Below are 27,238 nucleotides of genomic sequence, written 5' to 3' on the forward strand. Positions count from 1 at the left end.
AGAAATGGCTAGTAAATGGGCGTTGAACGCCCAAAATAGGCACCAACCTGGCGCTGAACGCCCAGAGTTGTGTGCAATTCCCTCTTCTTTTGCTCGAGGGCGAGCAACATTCTAAGTTTGGTGTGGTAAAACAATTATGTAAAGGATCTATAGCTCAGTGGTAGAACATGTGGCTGCAAATCAAGAGATACCTCAGGGGATGCACTTCCCTCCACATAATTATTGGAAGCAACTGAGGATAGAAATACCAAAAATCACTAGGAATCAAGCCACAAAGGCAAGGAAGAGACATAAAAGAGCTCAAGAACATCATTGGTGCCTCAAGAAGGAAATGCCATCATCACTAAGGTGGACTCATTCCTTGTTCTTGCTTTCTCTGTTTTTTGTTTTCTCTATGATAAGTGCTTATCTATGTCTGTGTCTTCATTACATGATCATTAGTAGTAATTAGTGTTTAGTTTGATTTTATCTCCAATTAAGCTATAGTTTATTTTTCTCATCATCATTAAGCATGAATAAAATAGTAGATCTTTTGAATAAGAAGCAATAAAATTTCGAGTTTAAATAAAACAAATTCTAATTGGTTAAATGTGGTGGCAATGCTTTCTGTCTTCTGAATGAATGCTTGAACAGTGCATATGTCTTTTGAATTTGTTGTTTAAGACTGTTAAATATGTTGGCTCTTGAAAGAATAATGAACATGAGACATGTTATTGATAATCTGAAAAATCATAAAAATGATTCTTGAAGCAAGAAAAAGCAGCAAAGAACAAAGCTTGAAAAAAAAAAAAAGCAAGCAGAAAAAGCCAATAACCCTTAAAACCAAAAGGCAAGGGCAATTAAAAAGGATCCCAAGGCTTTGAGCATCAGTGGATAGGAGGGCCTAAAGGACTGAAATCCTGGTCTAAGCGGCTAAACCAAGCTGTCCCTAACCATGTGCTTGTGGCGTGCAGGTGTCAAGTGAAAACTTGAGACTGAGCGGTTAAAGTCAAGGTCCAAAGCAAAAAGAAGAGTGTGCTTAAGAACTCTGGACACCTCTAATTGGGGACTTTAGCAAAGCTGAGTCACAATCTGAAAAGGTTCACCCAGTTATGTGTCTGTGGCATTTATGTATCCAGTAGTAATACTGGAAAACAAAGTGCTTAGGGCCACGGCCAAGACTCATAAAGAAGCTGTGTTCAAGAATCATCACACTGAACTAAGAGAATCAATAACACTATCTGAATTCTGAGTTCCTATAGATGCCAATCACTCTGAGCTTCAATGGATAAAGTGAGATGCCAAAACTGTTCAGAAGCAGAAAGCTACTAGTCCCGCTCATCTAATTAGAATCTGAGCTTCAATCAAAAACTCTGAGATATTATTGCTTCTCAACCTATTATTCTTCTATTTTATTTGTCTAGTTGCTTGAGGACAAGCAACAGTTTAAGTTTGGTGTTGTGATGAGCGGATATTTTATACGCTTTTTGGGGATAATTTCATATAGTTTTGAGTATGTTTTAGTTAGTTTTTAGTCTATTTCTAGTAGTTTTTAGAAAAAATTCATATTTCTGGACTTTACTATGAGTTGTGTGTTTTTCTGTAATTTCAGGTATTTTTCTGGCTGAAATTGAAGGAGCTGAGCAAAAATCTGATTCAGGCTGAAAAAGGACTGCTGATGCTGTTGGATTCTGACCTCCCTGCACTCAAAGTGGATTTTCTGGAGCTACAGAACTCGAAATGGCATGCTTCCAATTGAGTTGGAAAGTAGACATCCAGGGCTTTCCATCAATATATAATAGTCCATACTTTGCACAAGGATAGACGACGTAAACTGGCGTTCAACGCCAGTTCTCTGCCCAATTCTGGCGTTCAGCGCCAGAAAAGGATCAAAAACTGGAGTTGAACGCCCAAACTGGCATAAAAACTGGCGTTCAACTTCACAAATGGCCTCTGCACGAAATCTCAGCCCCAGCACACACCAAGTGGGCCCCGGCACACCAAGTGGGCCCCAGAAGTGGATATCTGCATCATCCATCATAGTCCACTCATATTTTGTAACCCTAGGCTACTAGTTTAGTATTTAAACAACTTTTAGAGACTTATTTTGTATCTCATGACATTTCAGATCTAAACTTTGTATTCTCTGACGACATGAGTCTCTAAACCCCATTGTTGGGGGTGAGGAGCTCTGCTGTGTCTCAATGAATTAATGCAAGTATTTCTGTTTTCCATTCAAACACGCTTGTTCCTATCTAAGATGTTCATTCGCGCTTAACTGTGATGAAGGTGATGACCCGTGACATTCATCACCTTCCTCAAACCAAGAACGTGTGCCTGACAACCACCTCCGTTCTATATCCGACTGAATGAGTATCTCTTAGATTCCTTAATCAGAATCTCCGTGGTACAAGCTAGAACTGATGGCGGCATTCATGAGAATCCGGAAAGTCTAAACCTTGTCTGTGGTATTCCGAGTAGGATTCAATGATTGAATGACTGTGACGAGCTTCAAACTCCTGAAGGCTGGGCGTTAGTGACAGACGCAAAAGGATAGTAAATCCTATTCCAACCGGATCGAGAACCAACCGGTGATTAGCCGTGCTGTGACAGAGCGCGTGAGCGTAGTTTTCACTGGAAGGATGGAAGGTAGCCATTGACAACGGTGATCCACCAACACACAGCTTGCCATAGGAGGACGTGCGTGCGTGAATCAGAAGACAGAGGAAAGCAGAGATTCAGAGGACAAAGCATCTCCAAAACTCCAACATATTCTCCATTACTACACAACAAGTAACTTTTAATTTATGCTCTACTGGTTATTCATAATTCAACTGATAAACATAATTGACTTCCTGACTAAGATTTACAAGATAACCATAGATTGCTTCAAACCAACAATCTCTGTGGGATTCGACCCTTACTCACGTAAGGTATTACTTGGACGACCCAGTGCACTTGCTGGTTAGTAGTACGAGTTGTGAAAAGTGTGATTCGCAATTTGTGCTACCAGTCGTCCAAGTAATACCTTACGTGAGTAAGGGTCGAATCCCACGGAGATTGTCGGTATGAAGCAAGCTATGGTCACCTTGTAAATCTCAGTCAGGTGGGTATCAAATGGTTATGGAATTTTCGAAAATAATATAATAAAATAGGGATAGAAATACCTATGTAATTCATTGGTGAGAATTTCAGATAAGCGAATGGAGATGCTTTCGTTCCTCTGAACCTCTTCTTTCCTGCTATCTTCATCCAGTCAGTCTTACTCCTTTCCATGGCTGGCTTTATGTGATACATCACCATTGTCAATGGCTACTTTCGGTCTTCTCTCGGGAAAATGATCCAAATGCCCTGTCATGGCACGGCTAATCGTCTGGAGGCATCACCCTTGTCAATGGCTTCATCTTATCCTCTCAGTGAAAATGGTCAACGCACCCTGTCACGGCATGACTATTCATCTGTCGGTTCTCGATCATGCTGGAATAGGATTTACTATCCTTTTGCGTCTGTCACTAACGCCCCGCAATCGCGAGTTTGGAGCTCGTCACAGTGATTCATTCATTGAATCCTACTCGGAATACCACAGACAAGGTTTAGACCTTCCGGATTCTCTTGAATGCCGCCATCATTCTAGCTTACGCCACGAAGATTCTGGTTAGGAGATCTAAGAGATACTCATTCAGTCTAAGGTAGAACGGAAGTGGTTGTCAGGCACGCGTTCATAGGGAATGATGATGATTGTCACGTTCATCACATTCAGATTGAAGTACGAATGAATATCTTAGAAGCGAAGCAAGATGAATTGAATAGAAAACAGTAGTAATTTGCATTAATCTTTGAGGAACAGCAGAGCTCCACACCTTAATCTATGGAGTGTAGAAACTCTACCGTTAAAAATACATAAGTGAAAGTCCAGGCATGGCCGAGAGGCCAGCCCTCAAACGTGATCTAAGATAGCATACAACTGATCAAAGATACCTAATACAATAGTAAAAGGTCCTATTTATAATAAACTAGCTACTAGGGTTTACAGAAGTAAGTAATTGATGCATAAATCCACTTCCGGGGCCCACTTGGTGTGTGCTTGGGCTGAGCTTGAGTGTTGCACGTGTAAAGGTCCTTCTTGGAGTTGAACGCCAGTTTTTGTGCCAGTTTGGGCGTTCAACTCTGGTTTTGGATCAATTTCTGGCGCTGGACGCCAGATTTGGGCAGAGAGCTGGCGTTGAATGCCAGTTTGCATCATCTAAACTTGGCCAAAGTATGGACTATTATACATTTCTGGAAATCCCTGGATGTCTACTTTCCAACACAATTAGAAGCGCGCCATTTCGAGTTCTGTAGCTCCAGAAAATCCACTTTGAGTGTAGGGAGGTCAGAATCCAATAGCATCAGCAGTCCTTCTTCAACCTCTGAATCTGATTTTTGCTCAAGTCCCTCAATTTCAGCCAGAAAATACCTGAAATCACAGAAAAACACACAAACTCATAGTAAAGTCCAGAAATGTGAATTTAACATAAAAACTAATGAAAACATCCCTAAAAGTAACTAGATCTTACTAAAAACATATTAAAAACAATGCCAAAAAGCGTATAAATTATCCGCTCATCACAACACCAAACTTAAATTGTTGCTTGTCCCCAAGCAACTGAAAATCAAATAGGATAAAAAGAAGAGAATATACTATAAATTCCAAACTATCAATGAAACATAGCTTCAATCATATGAGCGGGACTTGTAGCTTTTTGCCTCTTTAATAGTTTTGGCATCTCACTTTATCCATTGAAGTTTAGAATGATTGGCATCTATAGGAACTCAGAGTTTAGATAGTGTTATTGACTCTCCTAGTTCAGTATAATGATTCTTGAACACAACTATTTTATGAGTCTTGGCCGTGGCCCTAAGCACTTTGTTTTCCAGTATTACCACCGGATACATAAATGCCACAGACACATAATTGGGTGAACCTTTTCAGATTGTGACTCAGCTTTGCTAAAGTCCCCAATTAGAGGTGTCCAGGGTTCTTAAGCACACTCTTTTTTTGCTTTGGACCTTGACTTTAACCGCTCAGTCTCAAGTTTTCACTTGACACCTACACGCCACAAGCACATGGTTAGGGACAGCTTGGTTTAGTCGCTTAGACCAGGATTTTATTCCTATAGGCCCTCCTATCCACTGATGCTCAAAGCCTTGGGATCCTTTTTATTTTCCATTGCCTTTTGGTTTTAAGGGTTATTGGCTTTTTGCTCTTGCCTCTTGGTTTTAAGAGCTTTTGGCTTTTTCTGCTTGCTTTTTCTTTTTTTTTTTTCTATTTTTTTTTCGCCTATTTTTTTTCTGCAAACTTTGTTCTTTGCTGCTTTTTCTTGCTTCAAGAATCATTTTTATGATTTTTCAGATTATCAAATAACATGTCTCCTAGTCATTATTCTTTCAAGAGCCAACATATTTAACATTCTTAAACAACAACTTCAAAAGACATATGCACTGTTCAAGCATACATTCAGAAAACAAGAAGCATTGTCACCACATCAATATAATTAAGCTAAGTTCAAAGATACATTCAAAACTCATGTACTTCTTGTTCTTTTGAATTAAAACATTTTTCATTTAAGAGAGGTGATGGATTCATAGGACATTCATAACTTTAAGACATAGTCACTAACTACTAATGATCATGTAATGAAGACACAAACATAGATAAGCACATAACATAGAAAATGAAAAACAGAGAAAGTAAGAACAAGGAATGAATCCACCTTAGTGATGGTGGCGTTTCCTTCTTGAGGAACCAATGATGTCCTTGAGCTCTTCTATGTCTCTTCCTTGTCTTTGTTGCTCCTCCCTCATTGGTTTTTGATCTTCTCTTATTTCATGGAGCATGATGGAGTGCTCTTGATGTTCCACCCCTAATTGTCCCATGTTGGCACTTAATTCTCCTAGGGAGGTGTTGATTTGCTCCCAATAGTTTTGTGGAGAAAAATGCATTTGAGGCATCTCCGGGATCTCATGGTGATGAGCTTCCTGCGCCTCTTGAGCTTCATGAATGGGCTATCTTGCTTGCTCCATCTTTTTCTTAGTGATGGGCTTCTCTTCCTTAATAGGAATGTCTCCTTCTATGAAAGCTCCAGCTGAGTAACATAGATGGCAGATAAGATGAGGAAAAGCCTTGCCATGGGGGATGACTTTTCGGCTATTTTGTAGAGTTCATTAGAGATGACTTCATGAACTTCTATTTCCTCTCCAATCATGATGCTATGAATCATGATGGCCCGATCCACAGTAACTTCAGATCGGTTGCTAGTGGGAATGATTGAGCATTGAATGAACTCCAACCATCCTCTAGCCACAGGCTTGAGGTCCAATCTTCTTAGTTGAACCGGCTTGCCTTTGGAGTCAATCTTCCATTGAGCTCCTTCCACACATATGTCCATAAGGACTTGGTCCAACCTTTGATTAAAGTTGACCCTTCTAGTGTAGGGGCGTTCATCTCCATGCATCATGGGCAAGTTAAATTCCAACCTCACATTCTCCGGACTAAAATCTAAGTATTTCCCCCAAACCATTGTAACGTAGTTCTTTGGATCCGGGTTCTTACTTTGATCATGGTTCTTAGTGATCCATGCATTGGCATAGAACTCTTGAACCATTAGGATGCCGACTTGTTGGATGGGATTTGTTAGAACTTCCCAACATCTTCTTTGAATTTCATGTCGGATCTCCTGATACTCATTTCTTTTGAGTTTGAAAGGGACCTCGGGGATCACCTTCTTCTTGGCCACAACATCATAGAAGTAGTCTTGATGGGTTTTGGAGATGAACCTTTCCATCTCCCATGACTCGGAGGTGGAAGCTTTTGTCTTCCCTTTTCCCTTTCTAGAGGATTCTCCGGTCTTAGGTGCCATCAATGGTAATAGAAAAACAAAAAGCTTATGCTTTTACCACACCAAACTTAGAATATTGCTCGTCCTCGAGCAATAAAAGAAAGAATAGAGGAAGAAGAAGAAGAAAATATGGAGAAGAGGGGTGAAGTGTGTTTCGGCCAAGTAGAGAGGAGAGGGTTGTGTTGTGTGAAAATGAGGAAGAATGGAGGGCTATATATAAGGGAGGGAGGGGGGTTAAGGTTCGGCCATCTAGGGTGGGTTTGGGTGGGAAATTGGTTTTGAATTTTGAAGGTAGGTGGAGTTTATGAGGTAGGTTTATGGGGAAGAGTGGATGGATGTGAGTGGTGAAGAGGTGATGGGGAAGAGAGATTGAGGTGATTGGTGAAGGGTTTTTGGGGAAGAGTGTTTATGGGATTGTGTGAAAGAGGGGTGAGAAGAAGTGAGTAGAGGTAGGTGGGGATCCTGTGGGGTCCACAGATCCTGAGATGATCCTGTGGGATCCACAGATCCTGAGATGATCCTGTGGGGTTCACAGATCCTAAGATGATCCTGTGGGGTCCACAGATCCTGAGATTATTCTGTGGGGTCCACAGATCTTGATGTGTCAAGGCATTTACATCCCTGCACCAATTTAGGCATGCAAAATGCCCTTGCACACAACTCTGGGCGTTCAGCGCCAGGTTGGTGCCCATTTTGGGCGTTCAACGCCCATTTGTTGCCATTTCTGGCATTGAACGCCAGAACCATGCTTGTTCTGGGCGTTCAGCGCCAGGATGCTGCCCATTTTGGGCGTTCAGCGCCAGAACCATGCTCTGTTCTGGCGTTGAACGCCAGACAGGTGCTTCCTCCAGGGTGTGATTTTTCTTCTGCTGTTTTTGATTCCGTTTTCAATTTTTATATTTATTTTGTGACTCCACATGATCATGAACCTACAAAGACATATAACTAAGAAAAATATAGTTAGATAAATAAAAATTGGGTTGCCTCCCAACAAGCGCTTCTTTAATGTCAGTAGCTTGACAGTGGGCTCTCATGGAGCCTCATAGATGTTCAACACCAAACTTAGAGTTTGGATATGGGAGTTCAACACCAAACTTAGAGTTTGGTTGTGGCCTCCCAACACCAAACTTAGAGTTTGACTGTGGGGGCTTTGTTTGACTCTGCTTTGAGAGAAGCTTTTTATGCTTCCTCTCCATGGATGCAGAGAGAGATCCTTGAGTTGTATACACAAGGTTGTCCTCATTCAATTGAAGGATTAATTCTCCTCTGTCCACATCAATCACAGCTCTTGTTGTGGCTAGGAAAGGTCTTCCAAGGATGATGGATTCATCCTCTTCCTTTCCAGTATCCAGGACTATGAAATCAGCAGGGATGTAAAGGCCTTCAACCTTTACTAACACGTCCTTTACTTGTCCATAAGCCTGTTTTCTTGAATTGTCTGCCATCTCTAATGAGATTTTAGCAGCTTGCACCCCATAGATTCCCAGTTTCTCTATTACAGAGAGGGGCATGAGGTTTATCCCTGAACCAAGGTCACATAGAGCCTTAAAGATCATGGTGCCTATAGTACAAGGTATTATGAACTTTCCAGGATCCTGTCTCTTCTGAGGCAATGTCAGTTGATCCAGATCACTTAGTTCATTGATAAACAAGGGAGGTTCAACTTCCCAAGTATCAATGCCAAATAATTTGGCATTTAGCTTCATGATTGCACCAAGAAACTTGGCAGTTTGCTCTTCAGTAACATCCTCATTCTCTTCAGAAGAGGAATACTCATCAGAGCTCATGAAGGGCATAAGGAGGTTCAATGGAATCTCTATGGTCTCTAGATGAGCCTCAGAGTCCTTTGGTTTCTCAGAGGGAAGCTCCTTATTGATCACTGGACGTCCCAGGAGGTCTTCCTCCTTGGGATTCACGTCCTCCTCTCCCTCATTGGGTTCGGCCATTTTGGTTATGTTAATGGCCTTACACTCTCCTTTTGGATTTTCTTCTGTATTGCTTGGGAGAGTGCTAGGAGGGATTTCAGTGATCCTTTTACTCAGCTGGCCTACTTGTGCTTCCAAATTTCTAATAGAAGACCTTGTTTCATTCATGAAACTTACAGTGGCCTTGGACAGATCAGAGACTAAGTTTGCTAAGCTAGATGGATTCTGCTCAGCATTCTCTGTCTGTTGCTGAGTGGATGATGGAAAAGGCTTGCTATTGCTAAACCTGTTTCTTCCACCATTATTAAAGCCTTGTTGAGGCTTTTGATCCTTCCATGAGAAATTTGGATGATTTCTCCATGATGAGTTATAGGTGTTTCCATAAGGTTCACCTAAGTAATTCACCTCTGCTATTGCAGGGTTCTCAGGATCATAAGCTTCTTCTTCATAAGAAGCCTCTTGAGTACTGTTGGATGCAGCTTGCACTCCATTCAGACTCTGAGAGATCATATTGACTTGCTGAGTCAATATTTTGTTCTGAGCCAATATGGCATTCAGAGTATCAATTTCAAGAACTCCCTTCTTCATAGGCGTCCCATTATTCACAGGATTCCTTTCAGAGGTGTACATGAACTGGTTATTTTCAACCATGTCAATGAGTTCTTGAGCTTCTGCAGGCGTTTTCTTTAGGTGAATGGATCCACCTGCAGAGGTATCCAATGACATCTTAGATAACTCAGACAGACCATCATAGAATATATCCAGGATGGTCCATTCTGAAATCATGTCAGAAGGACACTTTTTGGTCAGTCCTTTGTATCTCTCCCAAGCTTCATAGAGGGATTCACCTTCTTTCTGTCTAAAAGTTTGAACATCCACTCTAAGCTTGCTCAGCTTTTGAGGAGGAAAGAACTTGGCTAAGAAAGCCGTGACCAGCTTATCCCAAGAGTTCAGGCTGTCTTTGGGTTGAGAGTCCAACTACACTCTAGCTCTGTCTCTTATAGCAAAAGGGAAAAGCATGAGCCTGTAGACTTCAGGATCTACTCCATTAGTCTTAACAATATCACAGATCTGCAAGAATTCAGTTAAGAACTGAAAAGGATCTTCAGATGGAAGTCCATAAAACTTGCAGTTCTGCTGCATCAGAGAAACTAATTGAGGTTTCAGCTCAAAGTTGTTTGCTCCAATGGTAGGAATAGAGATTCTTCTTCCATGTAAATTGGAATTAGGTGCAGTAAAGTCACCAAGCATTCTCCTTGCATTATTATCATTTTCGGCTGCCATCTCCTCTTCTTGTTCGAAAAATTCTGAAAGGTTATCTCTGGATTGTTGTATTTTAGCTTCTCTTAGTTTCCTCTTCAGAGTCCTTTCAGGTTCTGGATCTGCTTCTACAAGAATATTCTTGTCCTTGCTCCTGCTCATATGACAAAGAAGAGGGCACAGAAATAATAATAATAATAATATGGATCCTTTATACCACAGTATAGAGGTCCTTGTGTTAGTAGAAGAAAAGAAGAAGAAAATCTGAACTCAAAAAGAGAGAGAGAGGGAGTTCGGATTTTTGGTGGGTGAGGGAGAGATGTTAGTAGATGAATAAATAAATAGAATAAGATAAGAGAGGGAAAATTTCGAAAATAATTTTTGGAAAAGAGTTAATGATTTTTGAAAATAGTTTTTGAAAAAGGTTAGTGATTTTCGAAAATTAAGTTTTAAAATTGAAATAATTAGTTAATTAAAAAGAAATTTTGAAAAAGGGGGGGGGATATTTTCGAAAATTAGAGAGAGAGAGTTAGTTAGTTGAAACAACTTTGAAAAGATAAGAAGTTAGGAAGTTAGAAAAGATATTTTGAAATCAAATTTTTGAAAAAGGTAAGATAAGAAGATATTTTTGAAAACATATGATTGAAATTAGTTTTTGAAAAAGATTTGATTTTTAAAATCACAATTAATGACTTGATTCACAAGAAATCACAAGATATGATTCTAGAACTTAAAGTTTGAATCTTTCTTAACAAGTAAGTAACAAACTTGAAATTTTTGAATCAAAACATTAATTGATTATGTTATTTTCGAAAATTTGATATAAAAATAAGAAAAAGATTTTTGAAAAATATTTTTGGAATTTTCGAAAATAACTAAGAAATTTGAAAAAGATTTGATTTTTGAAAAAGATTTTGAAAAAGATGAGATTTTTAAATTGAAAATTTGATTTGACTCATAAGAAACAACTTGATTTTAAAAATTTTTGAAAAAGTCAACTCAAATTTTCGAATTTGATGAGAGAAAAAGGGAAAGATATTTTTTTGATTTTTGAATTTTTATGATGCAAGGGAAAAACAAGAAAAATGATGCAATGCATGAAATTTTTAGATCAAAACAATGAATGCATGCAAGAATGCTATGAATGTCAAGATGAACACCAAGAACACTTTGAATGTCAAGAAGAACACCAAGAACATATTTTTGAAAAATTTTTAATGCAAAGAAAACATGCAAGACATCAAACTTAAAATTCTTTAATGCTTAGACACTAAGAATTCAAGAATGCATATGAAAAACAAGAAAAGACACTAAACATGCAAATGCAAAGATCAAACAAGAAGACTTACCAAGAACAACTTGAAGATCATGAAGAACACTATGAATGCATGAATTTTCGAAAAATGCAAGATGCACATGCAATTGACACCAAACTTATAACATGACTCAAGACTCAAACAAGAAACAGAAAAATATTTTTGATTTTTATGATTTTCTAATTTTTTTGTATTTTTTCGAAAATTATTTGAAAAACAAAAATAAGGATTCCAAAATTTTTAATATGAATTCCAGCAATCTTGCATTGTTAGTCTAAAGCTTCAGTCCAGGAATTAGACATGGCTCACTAGCCAGCCAAGCTTTCAATGAAAGCTCCGGTCCAAAACACTAGACATGGCCAATGGCCAGCCAAGCTTTAGCATGTAAATCAGGAACAGTAGCAGGTGGATTAACAACAACTAGCTTGCTCTTGATAACAAATTTCAAACCTCAGTCCAATTGAATTTAGACATGGCTTTACAGCCAGCCAGGCTTCGCATGCTTCGTGAAACACTAGACTTCACTCTTAAAAATTTTGAATAAAAATATATTTTTGAAAACATTTTTATTTTTTTCAAAAACAGATGAGAAAAATTTAGAAATATTTTTGAAAAAATTTTTGAAAATAAAATAAAAAGAAAATTACCTAATCTGAGCAACAAGATGAACCGTCAGTTGTCCAAACTCAAACAATCCCCGGCAACGGCACCAAAAACTTGGTGTTGTTGCCGGATCAAACTTGGCACTGATGTTACCGGACCAAAAGCTTGCCGAAAACTCAAACAATCCCCGGCAATGGCGCCAAAAACTTGGTATGCGAAATTGCTACTCAGGTTGTGAATTGTTGTTCGAAATTGATTCCCTGGCAATGGCACCAAAAACGGATGCACAGGACCATGGTCTAAACATATCTTCACAACTTCGCATAACTAACCAGCAAGTGCACTGGGTCGTCCAAGTAATACCTTACGTGAGTAAGGGTTGAATCCCACGGAGATTGTCGGTATGAAGCAAGCTATGGTCACCTTGTAAATCTCAGTCAGGTGGATATCAAATGGTTATGGAGTTTTCGAAAATAATATAATAAAATAGGGATAGAAATACTTATGTAATTCATTGGTGAGAATTTCAGATAAGCGAATGGAGATGCTTTCGTTCCTCTGAACCTCTGCTTTCCTGCTATCTTCATCCAGTCAGTCTTACTCCTTTCCATGGCTGGCTTTGTGTGATACATCACCATTGTCAATGGCTACTTTCGGTCTTCTCTCGGGAAAATGATCCAAATGCCCTGTCACGGCACGGCTAATCGTCTGGAGGCATCACCCTTGTCAATGGCTTCATCTTATCCTCTCAGTGAAAATGGTCAACGCACCCTATCACGGCACGGCTATTCATCTGTCGGTTCTCGATCATGCTGGAATAGGATTTACTATCCTTTTGTGTCTGTCACTAACGCCCCGCAATCGCGTGTTTGGAGCTCGTCACAGTCATTCATTCATTGAATCCTACTCGAAATACCATAGACAAGGTTTAGACCTTCCAGATTCTCTTGAATGCCGCCATCATTCTAGCTTACACCACGAAGATTCTGGTTAGGAGATCTAAGAGATACTCATTCAGTCTAAGGTAGAACGGAAGTGGTTGTCAGGCACGCGTTCATAGGGAATGATGATGATTGTCACGTTCATCACATTCAGATTGAAGTACGAATGAATATCTTAGAAGCGAAGCAAGATGAATTGAATAGAAAACAGTAGTACTTTGCATTAATCTTTGAGGAACAGCAGAGCTCCACACCTTAATCTATGGAGTGTAGAAACTCTACCGTTAAAAATACATAAGTGAAAGTCCAGGCATGGCCGAGAGGCCAGCCCTCAAACGTGATCTAAGATAGCATACAACTGATCAAAGATACCAAATACAATAGTAAAAGGTCCTATTTATAATAAACTAGCTACTAGGGTTTACAGAAGTAAGTAATTGATGCATAAATCCACTTTCGGGGCCCACTTGGTGTGTGCTTGGGCTGAGCTTGAGTGTTGCACGTGTAGAGGTCCTTCTTGGAGTTGAACGCTAGTTTTTGTGCCAGTTTGGGCGTCCAACTCTGGTTTTGGATCCATTTCTGGCGCTGGACGCCAGATTTGGGCAGAGAGCTGGCGTTGAACGCCAGTTTGCGTCGTCTATACTTGGTCAAAGTATGGACTATTATACATTGCTGGAAATCCCTGGATGTCTACTTTCCAACGCAATTAGAAGCGCGCCATTTCGAGTTCTGTAGCTCCAGAAAATCCACTTTGAGTGCAGGGAGGTCAGAATCCAACAGCATCAGCAGTCCTTCTTCAATCTCTGAATCTGATTTTTGCTCAAGTCCCTCAATTTCAGCCAGAAAATACCTGAAATCACAGAAAAACACACAAACTCATAGTAAAGTCCAGAAATATGAATTTAACATGAAAACTAATGAAAACATCCCTAAAAGTAACTAGATCCTACTAAAAATATACTAAAAACAATGCCAAAAAGCGTATAAATTATCCGCTCATCAAAGCTCACAGAACTCAAGAGTATGATTTAAAAATACTTTCGAATACATTTTTCATAAAGAATGGAAAACTTAAAAGAAAATCATTTCATGTTCTAAAAGAAAAGATAAGTAACAAACGTCCTTCAAAAGAATAATAAAAGCATGAACGTTGTATTATTTCAATATAAATTCAAGTTGAAGTAGACTATACAAAGTTTGAAAAGGGAAAGATTAATTTGGCTAAGAGCAAAATTGTATTTTCTCAATTTTTTTATAAGCATGCATGAAAACTATGATCTTGTTGGAAGAAAACTTGAGATAAAGTTTTGCTCATAAAAGGAAAAGAGGATGCATTATAATCAAACAGGTTTAAACCACATACATAAATTTTCAAAGTATAAGGTAAAAGAGTGTAGGCCGAGTTGAAAATAATTTTATTAAAACTTCAAGAGATGGTTGTGTCACACCAAAACAAGTTCAAATCATAGCAAAGAGAGGCACTGATCAAGTAAAGGAATGCAAAGTCAAGGACAACCTTGCATAAGAATAAATCAAAAGTTGTTTAAAAAGGTTTAAAACAAAATTCTAAGAATATACTTGAAATCGCAACCTTATAAGGATATTCAATAATATTAAGATGCGCTAAGAAGGAAACCAACTCATTTCAAGAAAGGAACTTAAATCAAGGGAATTCAAATAGGATTCATAAAGCGTGACATTCGTAGAAACGAAAAGCTTAAGAAGGAATCAGTCTATCCTTAAAAGAAAATTTATAAGCCCAATGTTTTCAGAAGAACAACAAATTCATAAATAATGTGTTATGCTAAACCAAATTCAAATTAAAATAAATTAAGTGAAGTTTGTCAAACAAAGATCAATAGGGATAAAGGCAAAAATATTTCTTTGGAAATTTTGAAAGATATCTAAGTACATAATCAAGTAAAGATGTGAGTAAAAACTGTAACAAAGTTGTTAGAAAATCAAGTTGTATTTAGAGTAAGTATACTTTCATAAAGCAATAAAAGAATGGACAATGCATTGGAAATAAACAGTCGTAAACTATATGAAGAAGTTTCAAAGTTCACATAGAGGAGTGTATATCAAATTAGAAACGATTTTATTAAAATTTAAAGAATGATTGTAGATATATTCAAATAAGAGAAAAATCGAATCACAATTTCTTTAAAAGTACTCAGAGCAAGCAATTTAAAAGGTATACTGCATCAAGACAAGTTTAAGGTACATCCAATAGCACATGAGTCAAGAAGAGAAGTTTAAACAATAAAAGCAGATATCTAAGGAATTTAAGCAAACATATGCGCTTAAGATCATACAAGGATGTATGTGAACAAAAGAATAGGGTTGGAAAATAATCAATTTATTTTTCAAGAAAGAAATCACAAATAAGAACTTCAAAGCAGATCATGAAATAAAGAACAAGTCACATGACACCCGTAGGGTTCAAGACACATAACGGAATAATATCAAGAATTAACTCCTAACGTTTCCAAAACCTATTATTCGCGTTACCTATTACTTCTATTTTACCTATGATAACCCGTTAACTTTCCCATACACATAAACTATCAACATTAAGTTGGCCAGACTTAACATCAGCAGGTATGCAACGGTAAGCTAACAGCGTTAATCAATAGACAATTATGTACATAAAGCTCTATTTCTCGTCATCCATGACAGACACTCATAGTATGTAATGAAGCATAGTCAGTCCACTCCTAAGGATCTAATCAGGATGAACCGTTCTGATACCATAATGTAACACCATTACTTTTAACACCTCATGATCGTACTAAAAGTTCAGGCGTTACTTATCTCTAATTCTTTAATTTAATATTATAATTATTTAATATTGAGCCTTTGCGAATATAAACCGAATCGTTAATTACGAATTTGAAAAGTATTTACTTTAATTCACTTAATCACATAATTATATCTACATAATAATAGATACATAAACTTATTCAAAACTTCCCAAATAAAAGTCTTGCCCCTCTAAAATCTCAAAATGACAATTGATGAGGGGTAAAATCTCAACTAAACCAATAAATAGAAAATACAACATTTATATAAAGCTTGTAGATCAATCACGGCTTCGCGCTAAAGCTTCTTGAACCTGTCATTGAAAAAGAAAGTCTGTAGGGGTGAGAACATCGTCCTCGTAGATTCTTAGTAGGGAAAGGGATACTATCAAAGCAAAGAAATACTTGTAAATAGAAAGAAGTTCGTTATTCAAACTGTTTATCCCTGAATAACCTTTTGGAAAAGCTTTGTGAAAAACTTACTTTGAAAGGTCATAAAGAAATTCCTTTAATTTACAAATTAGTAAAATTAATAGTTTAAAGAAATAAAAAGGACAAAAGATGTGCCTAAGGGCTTCCTACCCAACTTACGTCACTCACTTCTATTCAACCAACACATAAATTAGAATAATAAGGCAACAGCTAGTCTATCCTGTCTCAACCTTCATTACCACATACCAAAAACCACCTTCATCACGCCTCCACCAGAGAGGGTCTCTCAGATAAACATACACATACAAGACAAATAAAAAAATCACAGGTAGGATTCGGGTACAGCAAATAAAATAAGTAGCAGATAAACATGGCTAAAAAATTAGGCAAACCAAAACAAATGCACACTCAAGAAAAATATGCAAATGCATATGATGTATGCCTGTCCTATGGCTGATGAGTTTTATCTGTCGGTTATATAGCCAACCCGCATGTCCTGATAGCTAATCATTGCACACTCCCTTTGTGCACACATCCCCAAGCTCAAAATTAATATCCGTGGAGTCAAACTCCAAGTTCAAATATAATATTCTATGGAGTCAAACTCCAAACTCAAATATAATATTCCATGGATTCAAATTCCAAGCTCAATAATATAATATTCCATGGAGTCAAACTCCAAATTAAATAATATAATATTCCATGGAGTCAAACTCCAAGCTCAAAAATATAATATTTTATATATTTATGCATGCCCAAGGGGGAACTCTGGGAGTTAAAGTTCCCAATCACATCTTGTGATAGAGGGTCAATAGAGTATCGAGTTTCAACCTGGAGCAAGTGGTAGTAAGCCACTGTGTCTACCCAGGAAAACTCGTGTCTCAGATAATTCAAATTCACAAGCCATATGAGTAATTCAATCATAATTCATCAATACCCACATCATTCTCAATCTCATCTCATTCATCACCATACCTCAATCATACTCAAATCATTATCCTCTCCTTTAATATTGAAATCACCATCAGACCTCCATCAAACAAGTTGTCACTAATTACATCTTAATTCAAGTATAACCTTCAAACTTACTCACTTGTCCCCATACTCTTGAAATTATACTTAAATTACTGTTTTAAAGTCTTTAGTGTAACAACCTTGTTTTCGGATACACGAGATCTTTTCTGAAGATATGGAGTTTTTCGGAAGACCAGTGAAGGGAATACCTCTGCTGTATTATCAAGAGTCTCAATTCTCATTATCATTATATTATCTCTAAACCAGAACCTCTTCTGAGGTAAGCTCGACGACACAGCCGCGAAGAACCTAGTTTTTGAGCAGTTTCGGTTAGGAGTTTTAGACTCTGGTTTCCGTAGTTAGTCTCAATTTGATGAGCCGAACTCGATTCGTGAGATAAGAGAAATAGTAATATAATATCATTATCATATTAATATTAGAGCTTCTTGAATAATATTCTAATATTACCTGGTCTATTTTAGTTAAAAATAGGAGATCGGTTTAACCGGGTTACAGTCTATTGGTATAGATTAACATCATTACTCTATGATGACTTTAGCAATGCTAATGCCTTATCATATATGTTCTATTATCATATTAAACATGTTACTAGTGTCATTTATGCTAGTAGCTCAGAAAAGAATATCTGGATGTGTTTTTACTTGTGTTCTAATATATCTAGTTTTAGTAATTATACACCTGAGATATTTTTCAACCACCTCCCTAACTAGCCAATCATCATCAAGCATGAATTTCCTTACCCCCCCCTCCCCAAGCCCTTCCAAGACTGGTCATTTTCTTCCTTTTGGCCGAAAATGGCAAGAGAAAAAAGAGAGAAACTTTCATGACACTTTAATCTTCAAAGCTTGATTTCTTCTGAATAAAAACTCATCAAAATTCCAATCAGACTGAAATGATCATCTCTTCTTTCTCTACATAACCATGTAACTTTTCATGTCTAAAAATTAGGTGAAATGATGATCCATCCCCTTCTTGATTCGGTTTTCATGAAAACCATGTTAAACATGAGTTTTTTTATGTTCTTCCTTTGATCTCTTGCTTAGCTTGACTTGTGAGTCAAGAATATTTCATTTCCAACAAGTTTAAGGTGAGGAATCCCTTTCTAACATGTTAATTAAGGTTTATTTAGTTGAGGTTTTATGGATTCAAAGTTGTTCTTGATGAGTTTTAGGAGGAAAAAATGCTTAAAGAACACCTTAGGAAGCAACCGAATTAGGAGCAGCAAATCAAGGTAGGGTTTGGTGAAATTAATCTTGATTAATTGTGTTTGAGTTGTATGATTCTGATATGGTTTGGTTATGCTTGAAATTGATTACTTATTTGAGTTATTCTTGGTGAAAGTTTGTTGAAATTTTGATGAAATTTGATAATATTCAAGCTATGAATGCATGCTCTTGTGGATGCTGGAATTTTGAACCCTAACCCTTAAATTGGGGTTGATTTTGTGTTGAAATCAAGTGGAAAAGATGGGACTTTAGTGGCTGCCAATTTATTATGAATTATGGTAAAAATTGGTTACTAAAAAGATTGAAAAACGAATAAAAACAGAAAAAGAATCTGAAGAATTTATGAAGAACACGAAAAACACTTTGATTGTGATGAAGAACAATGAAGAACACCTTTTAAATCTTAAAAAGGGCAAGGTTGTAATTATTTTGGTGTTTGTGGGGTAAAATTATAAATATTAAAAGTTTAGGGAGTTAAAGTAAAAATATTAAAAGTTACAGGGGATGAAAAGTAAATTTATAAAGTTTTAAGGTAACAAGGGGGTAATTTTCGAAAAATTAATAATAAAATAATAAATAATAATAAGATATTAAATGATATTATTTAATTAAAAATAATAAAATAATACGAAAAAGGCAATTTTTTGTAAAAGCCTTAGAAAGACAGCTGTAAGCTTAGAATCTCATAATTACCTTCATAAAATACTTAGGGAGTGGTAATAACATATTAGTGAGCCAAAGACAAAGGAAAGATAAAAAGTTGAAAAAAAAAAAGATAAAAATCGCAGAAAAAGTCGGTAAAGTTTTAATGAAAGAAATAAATGGTGATTAGTGAGCAAACTAGGAGCAACATAATTAGTATTTGAGTTGCGCCTAGGGTTAGGTATTATATGAAAGGTTATACTGGTTCAGCATATACTTAATGAACCTATGTTTGGGACAGGATGACAATTCATACCGAAACTGACATAAGCTATATATGTACAAATGCTAAGAAGATATCAAGTGCAGAATCAAGAGACAAAGAGAATAGAGGAAAAGAGGACGAGAATAAAGAGTTGAACCTTCTGGGATGATCATCTATTATATCTTCATTTGTTGCATTGAGGCAGTCAGATAGATGGTGGTATGACCACTGAGAATGCTTCCCTGGGATACTTAGCTATAATGCTATTTTGTAAGTCAGAGGACTCTTACAGTGAGTGTGTGTGCATATATATGCTCCTATAAGTCAAAGCACTCTTACAGTGAGTGTGTTGGACAGATATAAGTTAACTAGTTCTGCCCTACAAGTCAAAGGACTCTTGCAGTGAGTTGCTAGTACCACCCTGCAAGTCAAAGGACTCTTGCAATGGGTATTGCCAACAAGGAAGCCTTAACTGGTCAAAGGACTCCGGGTAAGGTCGGGAGCAGGTATGCAACCGAGGAATAAGCTCATTTCCTGCACTAGGGCTAGACATGCATCATTCTTGTGTGCGCATCATTCTATGTTGCATATTCTCTGTATTGTGATTCATTTCTTATATTTCTCTGTATATGCTTTGCTTTCTGTTCTCTCTGCTTTCTCTACTTTCCCTGTTTGTAAGTTGTTTCTCTGTTTTTCCTGTTTATCTATTTTCGCTATTATTCTTCTGTTTACTATAAATACTAAACTGTCTGACAAGCACGATGGAGCCGATTAATGATAAACCCCATTTATAGGGTTTATCTTGTGTTGAATTTAGAGCATTTTGATAATCTTTCCTCACATTTATTCAATGAAATAGCATGATTTTGTGATTGTTTCCTTATTTGTGCTTAGATGTGAAAATATACTTTTTAGACCTTTAATTTGATGATTTTATCTTCCTTTGATTCCACTAGATACCTTGATGTGTTTGTTAGTGATTTCAGATTGAAAAGGGCTAGGAAAGGATCAAAGGAGTGAAAGGAAAGCATACAAAGTGGAGAAATCATGAAAAGCCAAAGATTTGGAAAACGCCCATGGACGCGCGCGCGCACTATGCGCCTACGCGTGGATCGCGAAATGCTCCATGGACGCGTACGTGCACTGTACGCGTACGCGCCGAAGGCCGCACGTGATTCTTTTAGTCAAACTCGTGCCTGGCGATTTTGGAGGGTTTCTGGCCCCATTTGGAGCTAAGGTTTTGGCGGAAAAAGACAAAAGGAACCAAGGATTGAAGGGGAAGGAATGACTTCACACCATTACACACATTACACTTGAGATCTAGTTTAGTTTAGTTTTCTAGAGAGAGAAGCTCTCTCTTCTCTCTAGAATTAGGATTAGGATTAGGGTAGAATTTCTTAGATCTAGGTTTTGCTCTTTGCTCTCATCTACTTCTACTTCTCAATTCTTTGTTGTTACATGTTGTTCTTCTACTCTTTTGTTGCAATTTCTTCTATTTTATTACTTTGCTTTGTTGTAGATTCAATCTTGTCTCTTCTATTTTATTTTAATGCAAGTTGAGGTAATTCATGTTAATTGTGTTTTCTTTGATTGTTGTTGTTAATTCTTTGCAATAATTGTTGATTAGATTTCATTCTTGTTGTAGATTTACTATGCTTTCCTTTTATACCTTCCAAGTGTTTGTCAAAATGCTTGAGAAGGTGTTAAAGTAGAATTTTATGCTCTTGGCTTGGGAAGGTAACTTGGAAATTCTTGAGTTACTAACGTCCAAGTGATTGATAGTTGGTAGCCATTGACTCTAGTTCTCACTAATTCAATTAGTAGAAAGCTAGGACTTATGGACTTGGATTGGTATAGCTCACTTGACTTTCCTTTACTATTAGTTAAAGGGATGACTTAGTGGGATTGATCCTTGCAACTATCATGTTGTGGTTAGTGATAAGGATAGAGATCCTTGACCACCAATCCTTGCCAAGACCATTTTGTCATTTGATTTCCTTTATCATTTACTTTTCTTGTTTCCTAATCAAAACCCCAAAATATACATGTCTATAGCCAATAACAAGAACACTGCCCTGCAATTCCTTTGAGAGACGACCCGATGTTTAAATACTTCGGTTTATAATTTTAGGGGTTTGTACTTGTGACAAACAAAATTTTTGTATGAAAGGATTATTGTTAGTTTAGAAACTATACTTTACAACGAGACTTCATTAGTGAAATTCTAAACCGTCAAAAATCCATTCATCAAAATGGCGCCGTTGCCGGGGATTTGCAATGGTGTTATGTTATTGGTTATTGAATATATGTGAATAGTGTGAATAGGTTTGTCTCTTGCTTGTTTACTAGATTTTGTTAGTTTTATTCTATTTTTCCACTATGAATTCTCACTTTGGCTATGAGTTTGGTTCTCACTATGTTGTAGGAAATGTGGACTTTAATGACAACATGTACCAAGGATGGAACACTTCAAGATGGGAGGAACCTCAAAGAATTGATCACTCCTATTGGCAACAACCTCCGGATACTTATACGTATAATTCACATCCTAGTGCATGCCAATTCAATGGCTATGGTGACTCTTTTTGTGATAATCAAGTACCACCACCATATGCTTATGAACCTTATCCTCAACATGACTATCAACCATGCTCACAAGCCCATTTTTACCAAGCACCTTCTTGTGACTCACATCCATCATATGACCAATCAACCATGCCATTTCCTTGTGACCGTTATGAGCAAGAAGCTTTAGAACCACCACAACCCTATCGTGATTACCACCAAGAACCACCTCAATACATACCATCTCCATACTCTTACCAATTAGAATCGCCTTCCCACTATGAACCCTTTCTCCAAAATGATGACCCTTCCTATCCACCCCAAGCCCCAATAGATGATTCTCTTACCTTGCTACTTCAAGGCCAAGCGGATATGCAAAGGAACACCCTAGAGTTTGTGACTAATTTGACTAAGGTAGTGCATACTTTAGCCTACCAATGCTTGAACACTCAAGGTGCTTCCGTGGCCACATGTGAGAAATCAAAAGATGAGCAAAGCATGAAAGAGAGATTGGAAAATTCGGTGAAGAAAGAAGAGTTGAGCTTTGTATTGGAGCAATTGGAGACACCTAGGGTCATTGAAGAAAAGGAAGAAGTGGTTGAAGATCTAGGAGATGCAGAACCACCATGGAAGTCTCAACAACTTCCGGAGCATATAAAGATTGAAGAATATGAGAAGGTTGATCAAGAGATGGATTCAGTCATCAATGATTTCTTATCAATAATTGAACCCTCTCCCATGGGGCGTAAAATTGACGCTATTAAAGACAACTCAACACCAAATAATGTTAGTGATCTCATTGAAGACTCTTCCATCAAAGGTGAAGTTGATAAGGAAGTAGATTTCACACAACCTCCTAAATTTGACTCGATTGATGATGAGGAGGAATTGGAAGAAGTCAACAAGCAAGAAGAAGATGAAAGAAGTTGTTAAGAGGTGGAGATACCCAAAGAAGAGCATAAGGAAGTCGACCTTGCATTGTCTAAGTGTGGGGAGGTTTCCCTCCCTAAGCCACCATCCAACATATCATTCAAGTGGGCAAAACTCTTACCCTTAAGCTCCACTTTCTCACTTGAATATGACTTGATTGAAACGGATGGACAACTTAGAGCTCTTTGTAGAACTAAGAGTAAGAAGGAATTGTGTAGTGGTTGGAAGTTGGGAATTAGACTCATTGAGGTCAAAGCTTCAAAGCATAGGGACCATGATTGGATGAATGCTACTTTACATGGGTCTAGGAAAAAGACTTGGTGTGCTTCTATTTGTCAACCACCCGAAGGAAAATTCATGAAGATCAACTAGAAGGCGGGTGCAAAAATAATATATGGGATCCCGGATCGAAGCACGAAGACCAACTATGGGAGCTCGTATCTTGGGTGGCACTCCATCCAAACTTGGTGAAGATGGTTGGAACTTCTATCAACCATTTGAGGAGCAAAGATCCTTGGAGATTCAAGGATGAGTACAAGCATAAGCCACCATGACAAAGAGCTTCCCAAATGTCCAACTTAAGGACTTAAACTAAAAGTGCAAGATGGGAGACACCCTACCATGGTAAACTCTTTCCACCCTCTTGCATTATTTATTAATAAGTGATTTGAGTTACCATTGTAGGTAGTTTTCTTTCCATATATTTGTTTCAATAAATTGGTTGTAGGTTGCTTGTGGAGCAAGTCTCTTTTGCTTGTATTTGAAGATTCTCAAAAAGCCAAAAAGATTTTTTGTCATTTTGTATTTTTGGCTAATTTTGAGCTGTAGGTAGTGTTAGGAGGATTTTGAGCTGTTTTTGCTATTTCTGAAAAAAAAAAGGGTAGGGACGCGTACGCACGCTATGCGCGCACGCGTCCATACGCAGATGCAGGCCCATACATTTTCCAGAGAGTTGAGCCACCCCTGCGTAAACGTTAAGCCCCTGGCACAATCTCATGCACACGTATGCGCACAGCACACATATGCGTCGATACACATAATCTGCAACCCACGCGGACGCGCCCGCGCCGCGTGCGCGTCGATCCATTGACAAAGTTTTCAGGCTTATAACCTGAGAGTTGCGCTGACTCTGGGCTAGCACTAAACCTCTAGCCCAACTCACCTTGCGCGGACGCGCACAGGACGCTTCCGTGCCACTCACTCATTTTCCCACCCACGCGGACGTGCACCATACGCGCACGCATAGAGTCAAATGATTAACCCTATCCACGTGAGGAACCCAAAGCAGTTGCGCAACCCTCACTCCCTCTTCTCTTCAACGTTCACTCTTCCCTTGCATTCTCTCAAACCTCCATAGCCACCCCAATCCCTTTAACCACCCACCACCGCGCCGGCGACGCCACTGCCGACGCCTCCCTCCTCCAGCCTCTCTTTTTTTCTCTCTTCTCTGCTCTCTCTCACCCTCGGCCTCTCACTCTCACTGCTTCACTCTAGACCACTGCTCTGCGCGCTGTTCCCTGCGCCGCCGTGAGTCCGCCGCCATCACTACTGGGCGGTGCTGTCATCAACCATCCACGTCCTCTATTTTCCTTTTCCATTTCTGCTTTTACACCCCAGGTTACATCCTGCCCCATTGCTCTGTCTTTACTGTTTTTCATTAATTCTGGTATGATTAGCTTAGTTAGTTAGTTGATTACTTCTGCTTGTTAGGATAGATAGAAATGTATGTTGTTAGTTAGCTAGGTTGTGATTAGATGATCATATGCCTGATAATTGCTCTGTATTTGTTAACCAACATGGCTAATTGTACATTGCCTTGCTGAATAATAGCTAGGTTCTTCTGTGTGTATACATCTTGTTATTGCTATGCTGCTATGTCACTGCTGCCTTGCTGAATTCTAGTTGTTGAGTTGTGTTTCATGCTGCCTGTGTATGTATTCCATGCTTCTCTCCTGCTTGATGAAATTCTTGGATACATATATGAATTATTGCTGCTTTTTGTTATCCGGGAACATCCGAATTACTACTGGAATGCTGCCCAAATTTCTGGAAAATGTTTGTTCTTAAAAACTTGACACCTAGAACCGAACTTGTAACTTTTAAAATTCAGATTTCTTTACCTCACCAAGTTCAGTTCATAGGATGAATTGGTCGGCATTTCCATGTCTTTACTTTGTTTCCCATGATATCCATTCGAACCTTTACGTGCTTTCACTTTTCAAGTTAATCAAATGCCTTTTGAATTGTGCTACATTCACCATTTTGATTTAACTTGACAATTTCCTTGAACACGGTTCGCTCTTTTACAATAATTGGTGCATTTAACTTGTGTAACCCACTTGATTCAAATTGGTTTCTAACTTGGTTTATGTTACACAAAGTGCATTTCACCCTTGGTAACACCAATTATTGCATAATTCGTGACCGTGACATTGATTGATGACTTACTTTCAATTAATTGCTTCTTTTGCAATCTCATATTTCATCATCAGTGAATGCTTCTCCCTCATGATTATGAGTATGCTTGTTATCCTTAATTTTCTGTATTCTTCTTAATTAAGCAAATGACCGTCACACCCCTGACCTTTGAACCAGTTTTTCTAACTTTTAACTTGCCTAACATACTGATTTTTCTTTTTAATTTTCAACTAACTCTTTAACCATTCTTTTTGGGTATGATTCTCATTGAGCTTAATGAACAAGCATGATGTGATTGTTGTTGCATTCTTGGTTTGTGACCCTATTTTCTTTTCTACCTTGTGATTACTGGCATTCCAAGAATTATCTCTTCTTTACTCACTTCATGAATATGCCATATCTTGCTTGCTATTCCTCTACTTGGCTAAATGCTTATATCATATCACATATGTCTTTCAGGATGTCGAATAGAGGAAAAGCCAAGGCTACTACCTCAAGAAAGAGGAAGGCACCTCATGCCTCTACCCTCTCCCCTTATGACAACTATGCCAAGAACCCACTTAATAAAGTGGATAAGGAGAATCAGCAGCTACCACCCACTGACATAGCCAAGTTTCCCAATCTGTACTGTGAGCTTTGTTTCCCTACCTATCGGAAGAAAAATCTGAACATTGAGAAAAAATTGGCCCTTCTCAACGACCGGAGATGCTCCATTAATACCCGTATTCAGGGATTGGGCTTAGGCTTTGTTGATATGGATTTAGAAAGAATAAATACTTCATGGGTCAAGGAGTTTTACTGCAACCTCTTTAGAGCAAATCTTGATTCAATCCACCTACGAGGCGGGCATATCTTAGTGACTGAGGCTGCTATTGAAGGTGTATTGCATTGCCTACATCGGACTAGCGACACATGTGCATACTAGTAGGCAGATATAGCAATAAATGCTATGACCTTTGATTATGAGGCGCTGAAGTGCGTTATTGCCACACCGGACTAGATTCTGACAACAAGAGACCCAAGGGGATGTTATTTGCTTATCTGTCTAGAGAGGCTAGGACTTGGCAGTAGATATTCACCCACTATGTCCTGCCTACTACCCATTTTTCTGAGATTCTGATGGATATGTGATGAGGGGATAATTTATATGCTTTTTGGCATTGTTTTTAGGTAGTTTTTAATATATTTTAGTTACTTTTTATTATATTTTTATTAGTTTTTAAATAAAAATCACATTTCTAGACTTTACTATGAGTTTGTGTATTTTTCTATAATTTCAGGTATTTTCTGGCTGAAATTGACGGAACTGAGCAAAAATCTGATTCAAAGGCTGAAAAAGGACTGCAGATGCTGTTGGATTCTGACCTCCCTACACTCGAAGTAGATTTTCTGGAGCTACAGATACCCAATTGGCGCACTCTCAATTGCTTTAAAAAGTAGACATCCTGGGCTTTCTAGCAATATATAATATTCCATACTTTGCTCGAGATTTGATGGCCCAAACCGGCGTTCCAAGTCAGCATAAAAATTCTGGCGTCAAAACGCCAGAACTGGCATAAAAGCTGGAGTTAAACGCCAAAACTGACACAAAAGCTGGCGTCTAACTCCAAGAAAAGTCTCTACATGTGAAAGCTTCAATACTTAGCCCAAGCACACACCAAGTGGGCCCGAAAGATTAATTACTTATTTCTGTAACCCTAGGCTACTAGTTTTCTATAAATAGGACCTTTTGCTATTGTATTTTCATACTTTTTCACACTTTTCATCTTGGTCATTCTGGTTCCCCCTCTGGGGCCAAAGCCAATGAACACCATTATCACTTTTGTATTTTCAACAGTGGAGTTTCTACACACCATAGATTAAGGTGTGGAGCTATGCTGTTCCTCATGAATTAATGCAAAGTACTATTGTTTTTCTATTCAATTCAAGCTTATTCTTATTCCAAGATATTCACTCGTACTTCAACCTTAGGCATGGAAAAAATCCCCAGCGGGGTGGGTACCCGTGGGGATTTATCCGTCG

At 38.1% G+C, this 27,238-nt stretch overlaps 1 non-coding gene across 1 annotated transcript; it reads left to right on the top strand.

The window, feature by feature from the left end:
- The first annotated feature begins 9,561 nt into the window (after positions 1-9,561).
- LOC112781345 (small nucleolar RNA R71) lies at positions 9,562-9,670 on the top strand. The gene has a single exon (XR_003192127.1). It is a non-coding gene; the product is annotated as a small nucleolar RNA R71 (small nucleolar RNA).
- The last annotated feature ends 17,568 nt before the right edge of the window (positions 9,671-27,238 follow it).

The sequence above is a fragment of the Arachis hypogaea genome, chromosome 19 (genome assembly GCF_003086295.3).
Source record: "Arachis hypogaea cultivar Tifrunner chromosome 19, arahy.Tifrunner.gnm2.J5K5, whole genome shotgun sequence".
Lineage (NCBI taxonomy): Eukaryota > Viridiplantae > Streptophyta > Magnoliopsida > Fabales > Fabaceae > Arachis > Arachis hypogaea.